Here is a 7287-nt window from a genome sequence, read left to right on the forward strand (position 1 = left end):
TTTTATAAACAGTAAGTATATAACCTTTACCAACCAGTTAAAGTATTAAAAAGGAGCTCCATCTTTACCGGTCATGAACTAACATCTTTACCCGGCTTTTAATACCATAAAATATCTTATAGAAATTTGGTCAATCTGTAGTAACCCCATTTTGCATCCAATACTTGAAAAATATTGCAATTCTAATACTTGTGTACTTGTAACACAGTAAAATCCTGAGTGTTCATGTAACACTTAAAGAGTCAATTTTAACACTGGCCAGTGAACATATGGTCCTTATCTACAGAGTGTAAAAGTTACACTGAACGTAGAGTCACATTTTCAGAGTCAATAATTAACACTACACTGGTAAGTGTTACTCCAGTTTTACACTCTGATTGAATAACACCCAGTGTTATGTTTTGACACTAAGAGTTGTAGAGTTAATCTGAATTTACTCTTGTTAATTCACTCTTCATTATTGTTAAACATACTTAACACTGAGTGTTGCTTAAGAAATTACTCCCCACAGTGTTGATATTTAAGTGACTCCTGCCAGTGTTAAACATACTTAACACTAACGGAGCTTACACACGGCGGCGTGCGTTGAAGCTTCAATGCTTCTGCCCATTCACTTTGAATGGGGTGACGTCAAGCTTCGCCGAATTGCATTGTGGGAGCAAAGCGTAGCTTTGCTCGCTTCAAAAGTAAAGCAATGTTCTACTTTTGAAGCTTCTACGGAAGCGTCAGCCAATCGAATCATATGCCAGTACAAGCTCTAGCCAATCAAACCGCTGCTTGTGTGTCCGGGGCGGGAGATTCAGGTGATTGGTTGTTGGTCAAGCTTCAGACATGCCCGCCGGCAAGCTTCAACGCACGCCGCCGTGTGTAAGCTCCGTTAGTGTAGTTTAAGAAATTACTCCCCACAGTGTTGATATTTAATTGACTCCTGCCAGTGTTAAACATATTTATGTGTGTTTACTCCTAGAACTGTTATTCTTACCTAAGATGTTGTTAGTTTTAATTAACTCCTCAAGGGTTTTGCATTCATCTACTTTATTATGCCCAGTTTACACTTAAAATTATTGCACAGTGAACAAAAACAACGATTATATCCATGTCTTGATATCAATTTATTTAAACAGAAAAACACTGACTCAATGTTACATTTCAAACAAAGTTTCTTCAAAAACGGGGGACTCGCACATCAGAGCATTATTATTTTAAGTCAAATCAAGTGCCAAAAATAAAATACACCTAATGAGTTTCAGTCAGCAGGAGCGAGGATGCTAAACATCTGTCACCGTGTGGAGTCAGTCAGACCTTTCGTCCGGTTGTATTGGTTGATAATACCATCGCCACCTGATTTCTTGGTTAGTGCAGATTTAACCAACTGTGAAAGGACAGAGTAAAAGACAAGACTATTTTCACCCAAAAATAAACAATGTTGAACAATTGACACCAATACACCAACAAATACACATTCAAAAAATGTATGCCATCCTCAAAGGAAGCCGTCAAAAAAAACACATGTTACCCTTTTGGCATCGTCATCAGTCTTCTGGAAGGGCTTTCATCCTCCATGAACGTGTCATTAGAGCTGCAGGCTAAATGTTCCAGCGCTGAATTGGTTAGCTCATCAAGCAGTAGACTGGCAGAGGAAGTTGTCCCCTTGGAAGCTAAGTGCATTTCAGGAGAATAAGGGAGAGGAGAAATAATAAGCATAAACACCTTCCATTTGTCGGTTTTTCACATTCTAAAATTATATCGGAGTCTTAGTAGAGAAAAAAATGAGAATCAAGAGAGAACAGATTAACCATTGTCAAATCTGATAGTAAATACACCAGCGTTGGGAAGCTGTGCTACTTCTTCAAATACGTCTCCATCCAACTCAGGTCCTGTCTCGTCTTCACTGACCGGAGGGATGGAGAACTTGATCAAAGCTTAGGAGAGAAACAGAGTCATTCTATGTGAAATGCTCAAGATTAACAAGGGCATAACCAGGGCTGCACATAACTGGTGCGCAGGTGCGCATGCGCACCTCCGCCAAAAAAAGAGCACCGGGTCATTTGAAAAAAGGCGCATTTGCGAACCAAAATTGAGAAAGAGAGAGAAGGGAGAAGAGAGGAGATGAGAGAGAGAGAGAGAGAAAGATATTTGCGAGTTGCATATGAACTCCGGGTCGGCCCGTAGCACTGGCGTTATACATAACCCCAAAACACCTTCAATGATACCTTTTGAATTGTCAATAATCTGATCATACTTTCTTGCCTACCAACATTTATTTCTCAAGTTAGATACCACACCAGTTAGGTGAGAAATTAAACTCAACTAAGCCAACAAACAAAAATCAGCCCCTTGATTCCTGTGACCTTAGGAGATGCCCAAAAGGTAGATATAACTTTAAAGTTTAAACAGAACAATCTTCAATCACAAAAGTCATGAACAGGCACATCCACTTTTAAGAAGGCCTATTACTTATGGCTTACCAGAATTCAAAAACTAAATATTTATGTTCGTTATCGATTCTTGTTTTAATCAACATGACAGTACCTGTAAACAATTCAAAACAGAATCTGTTTTATCTACAACACAAAGCTACTCTGACAGCAGCATCAGATCCTACTGGCATGTGTCCAACTTAAAATGTAAACTGACTGGACTGTGGGGGGTCTCTGAAATGTGCAAGCATTTTGACATGCGTGAAAGCAAAGACTAATGTTAACATTTACTTACTCTAAAATGTTACTTACCATTACCAGGCCACAGCACATAACAGACAAATCTGAAAAACAAAGTAGAACAATTTATGAATTCTATATAACTTTAGAAGGAATACAGGAAGTCAGTTAGCTTATAATTAGAGAATAAACTGATTTTCCAAAGTCTTGTTAAATACATTTTACATACTTTTTTTTAAACACCACTATGCATTTACATAAGAGGTTCATAGCAATGTTCCATTCTACCTCTTTCACAGTTTGCCGTTTTTACTTTTATCAAAGGGTATATTGATCAAATTCACTATGGCACAATGTTCCCTATTAAATAATGGTGTGTTCAACTCTTACATTTGACTTGAGGAAGAACATCTGTGTTTGAATTGTTATTTCCAGGGTTAAAAATGTATTTTCTTTTTAAATGTAACTATCTACCAGCCAATGACAGACACATGTTTAAATTCACCTGCCACTACTTTCTTTGTGTCTGAAATACACCAGTCACTATCATATTTGACCAGCATTTGACTGGTGCTCGTGCACATTTACAGTCACGTCAACGTGAAACACAAGTGGTTTGTCTTTATTTTTTGGTAAATTAATAAGGTTACTTTAACCTGCCGACACATGATACACGATTTACGATTTTCTCGCCGCGAGAGCCTTTCGGTGTAAACAGCCAGTCCTTTTTATATGGTAACTCCTCTGCTAGCTTGCACCGCTACATACAGATGTAATCTGATTGGTCGAAGTTTAGCGGTTACTAGGAACATGCACTATTAAGTTGAACTAGCCAACAAATACATAATAATTAATCCCTTTCATATAAAATACATGCATTAACCAAGTCATACGAAATTAATTAAGGTTACGCTATTGTTAAATTCATGTGCGAAAAAAGCTAACATAATGCTAATGTTATCTAGTTTAACCAACACATGCAGTCTTTGCTATTTTACTGAAATATAGCCTATAGATGTTACAAAGACAACACAACCGCCCCTCTAAATTGACAACGTTCACGGTACCTCCTGCCAACATTAGTCTAGCTCGCTGTTAGCTAGTTCTTGTAAATTAGCTTAAATGCTCACATGTGTAAATTAGCCATCTACTCCGTCACTTTAGCCCTTTCGAACTCTGTATTTTAAAGACACAAAACCAACTGGAGTGTGTGTTTAACAACAATATAAAGTTATTTTAAAATGCTGCATTTGTTGAAATGTCAAAAATAATTGATTGAAAGAGAGAAACTAGTGATGTTATGTATTGCGCCGAGGCTTCGGAGCGTGTGCCGAGTAATCCCCGAAGCTTTTTGTGAAGCATGTATCGAGGCATGTATCGTTTTGGGCCAGTGACGTCAACGATGACAAACGAAGCCTCGCTGCCTGTCGATACCACGTGACTGCTTCACGAAGCGATTCAGATCGGTTGAACCGTTGAACCACAACGCTCATATTACCCATGGATGTATAAAGGCCCTGACACACCAAGCTGATATCGGCTGTTCTCGTAAGTCGGGAGACGAAGCGTGTCCTGTCGCCCAAACTCAATTTGGTGTGTCCCGAACCGTCGACCGTGACACGCCTTATTTGGACTGCCTGACCCGATCCATGGCCGATTCAACATGTTGAATCGGCCATGGATCGGGTCTGGCAGTCGGACCAAACAATCACTCTGATTGGCTGTTCAGCTAGCGAATCAGTGCATGAGAAGCGATACGGAAGTGAGGGACGTAAACAAACGATTTAAGAAGAAGGCACACACAGACTGCTATTCATATTTAAATATAGCAACATCTTTAGCTTGCATACCTGTTGCCAAAAATCGCAGCGTAACCATCAGACGTGTCCCCACGGAGATGCAATCCCGGTAGTTGGTGTTTTCCCTCTGGATGATTGGAGTGATGAGTTCCTCCAACATGTGGAACTGCACAGGAAAAAGCCGAGCGAAATTTCTGAAATCTGGCACTTCATTGAATTCCAGCTCTCGACACAGGTTCGGGGAAGCACCGTGAGCTTCTCGCTGTAGTATCCATGACTTCACCCATTTAGTGCGGTTTCTCCTAATTCTTCGCTTCCGCTTCTTGAGAGACTGTTGCTTGAGAATGTCTTCCACAAGTAACACTGCAATGGCTGATAGCTCCAGTGCCGCACGAAACATGTTTTAGATGGACGAGAGGGAAAATGGAACGCACAAGCTATTTGTTGTTGTTTATATCACGGTCTGTTCTTCTTCTCTGTCTTCCGGTTGTTGCCTCTTTTGAATGACGAATACACACTACCGCCGCCTGCTGGTAAGGAGAGTTATTGCCACTCACGCACTGAAGTCTTTGCGGTGTGTTCCCGTGCGACACATGGCCAAGACGCAGGAGAACACGGCCAGGCAACAGCCGACGTCAGCGTCGGCGAGTCCTCTGGTGACTGCTTGGTGTGTCAGGGCCTTAAGAACGATATTACCCCTCCTGTACCCAGGCCCGCTGGTGACACGATGGAATTAAGAGAGCTCAGACCCTCACTTATATAGAGGTCGGAACATGTCATAAGTATAAATAGATAAAAGCATAAATAAATGTAGGAAAAAAACCATGAATGAATAAATACGTTAGAGTGTTTTCAGGGAGATTCAGCTTGTGTGCTCCAGTCAGCTGGAAAGCAGTTGACTCACGATCGCAGGGTTCCTGGTTCAACGACTCGTCAATACGTCTTTTTTGTTGTTTATAAAAGCTACAGATACATGAGATAATGTAGTTAATAAATGTATTATTTGATATGGTTTAGCCTTTCTCAGGCTACAACATGGTTACGTTTATGAATATTAGTAAGGAATACAAATCCCTCTTTGCAATGTTTACCAGCCTCCTTAGGCTTTTCAATCACAATCATTCAACTGGAATAAAAACAATATTGTTAACATGAAGATATGATTTAATGTTCGTTGTTTAGATGTATTCTAAGGCTTTACTCAATGGGAGAGAGCACACTGTTGAGATGTCCAATCTGCCTGTTTTACACACTTTGACCAACAGGGGGTTTGTGTTCAAATGAAGCCCATGATGAAGCCTCATGAGATGAACCCTTTTGCGAACCAATTGGCTGGAAAGCTTCAAAGCTTCATAAGGCTTCATCTCGCCATCACTAAGAGAAACTTACCGAAACCTTTCCACGAGGAAAGAATTGTGCCGATGCAGTCCTGGTCTATCAGAAGCGAGGTGGGCGGAGTACTTTTTACGCTACGTCTTTTAACTCCGAAGTTTTTCACCAACACTTGGGGGCTTGCGGCGCATTTTACTCTAGTAGATGTTGTAATAACTCTGAAAGAGTCTATGAACTTTGACAATGAATATTTAACACTGGGGAATTTACTGTGAAGGCTTTTGTTTTTTACCGAGTATTTTTACACTGTTGAGTTGTTACTGTAAAGCAGTGACGTGCGGTGAGGTTCATGGCTGGTGAGGCACTGACTCTTTCAGAGTCAGATTTACAAATATCATATTTTGACCATAATTCACATATTCGGTTATTTTCAAAAGCTTTTTTAGTCTGATGCTTCGATTCATTTTAAACAGACCGTTCAACAAAAGGATACACACAATCTAAATATTGGATTGTTCTTTCTTAATATGATCCCATTTTCATTACAATTGGGGTCTTACCTTGACTTGAAGATGAAGTCCATGCTATCCTTCTGGACAACAATCTCTATTACTTTTTTGTAAAAGCCCTCCTTATCTTCCTCTAGTTTCAAAAGTCTAGTTTGTTGTTTGCGTCACGTCTACCGCCATGGTCTACCCCGTCTCTACGTAGAATAACAGTAGCAACAAGAACCTGTGGGCTCCCTTGCGCCCCCTTCAGTGCGGCAGAGGTTATGGCTGCCGCCCCTGGTGCTTTTTTCATTGCCGTTGTATGATGAGACCAGCGAGCCTAAATATCATATATACGTGAAATAAGTTATTTAGAGACTATGGATGGCGAGGATAAATGTAATAAAGGGATCTACAAACATTACATTGGTGACATACAGTGAGATGGTGCAGGCATGCGCTTAGGGCCCGCTTTCCAGCCAGTTTCTGTGGGGTGACGCATTCTGAGGTGAGGCAGATCTCATCTGTGCCTCACCTCACCACACAGTAACTGGCTTGAGCGCGCTCACAAAATAAGTGCCCGCGTTAAATTAGTGCCCGCGCTCCAGCCAGTTACTGTGGGCTTACGTGAGGCAGAGCTCGTCCCTGCCTCACTTCTCATCGCTACCCGTAGTTGCAGTAGCCTATTGTTTCCACTACTGTGTTATTATTGAACTTTAGAGGTGTGAATAGTCAAACAATACAATATACACTTAACAAGACTTAAATGATTTACGAACATCTCAGTGTCTGAGAGCAAATCAAAGTTCCTTATCTGGTTTGTGTTTTCTAACTGTAAATATGTGTGATAAACAAGCTCTGGCTCCAAGCAGATGCACTTAATCAATCACAAATTGAATTTGCGATGGTACAGATTCTTATTTAACGGTGTGTGGGCAATTTGACTGTGTCACGAGACGTTCTGATGGATAAATGGTATAAGAATGGGCCCCCCTCCAGTCAACACCT

At 40.7% G+C, this 7287-nt stretch overlaps 1 long non-coding RNA gene across 1 annotated transcript; it reads right to left on the reverse strand.

The window, feature by feature from the left end:
- Nucleotides 1-1093: 1093 nt before the first annotated feature.
- Nucleotides 1094-4945, reverse strand: LOC117536413. The gene is made up of 4 exons (XR_004567557.1): nucleotides 4511-4945; nucleotides 2733-2764; nucleotides 1517-1658; nucleotides 1094-1372 (listed from the first exon to the last, which is right to left on the reverse strand). It is a non-coding gene; the product is annotated as an uncharacterized LOC117536413 (long non-coding RNA).
- Between the last annotated feature and the right edge of the window lie 2342 nt (nucleotides 4946-7287).

The sequence above is a fragment of the Gymnodraco acuticeps genome, unplaced genomic scaffold, assembly GCF_902827175.1.
Source record: "Gymnodraco acuticeps unplaced genomic scaffold, fGymAcu1.1, whole genome shotgun sequence".
Lineage (NCBI taxonomy): Eukaryota > Metazoa > Chordata > Actinopteri > Perciformes > Bathydraconidae > Gymnodraco > Gymnodraco acuticeps.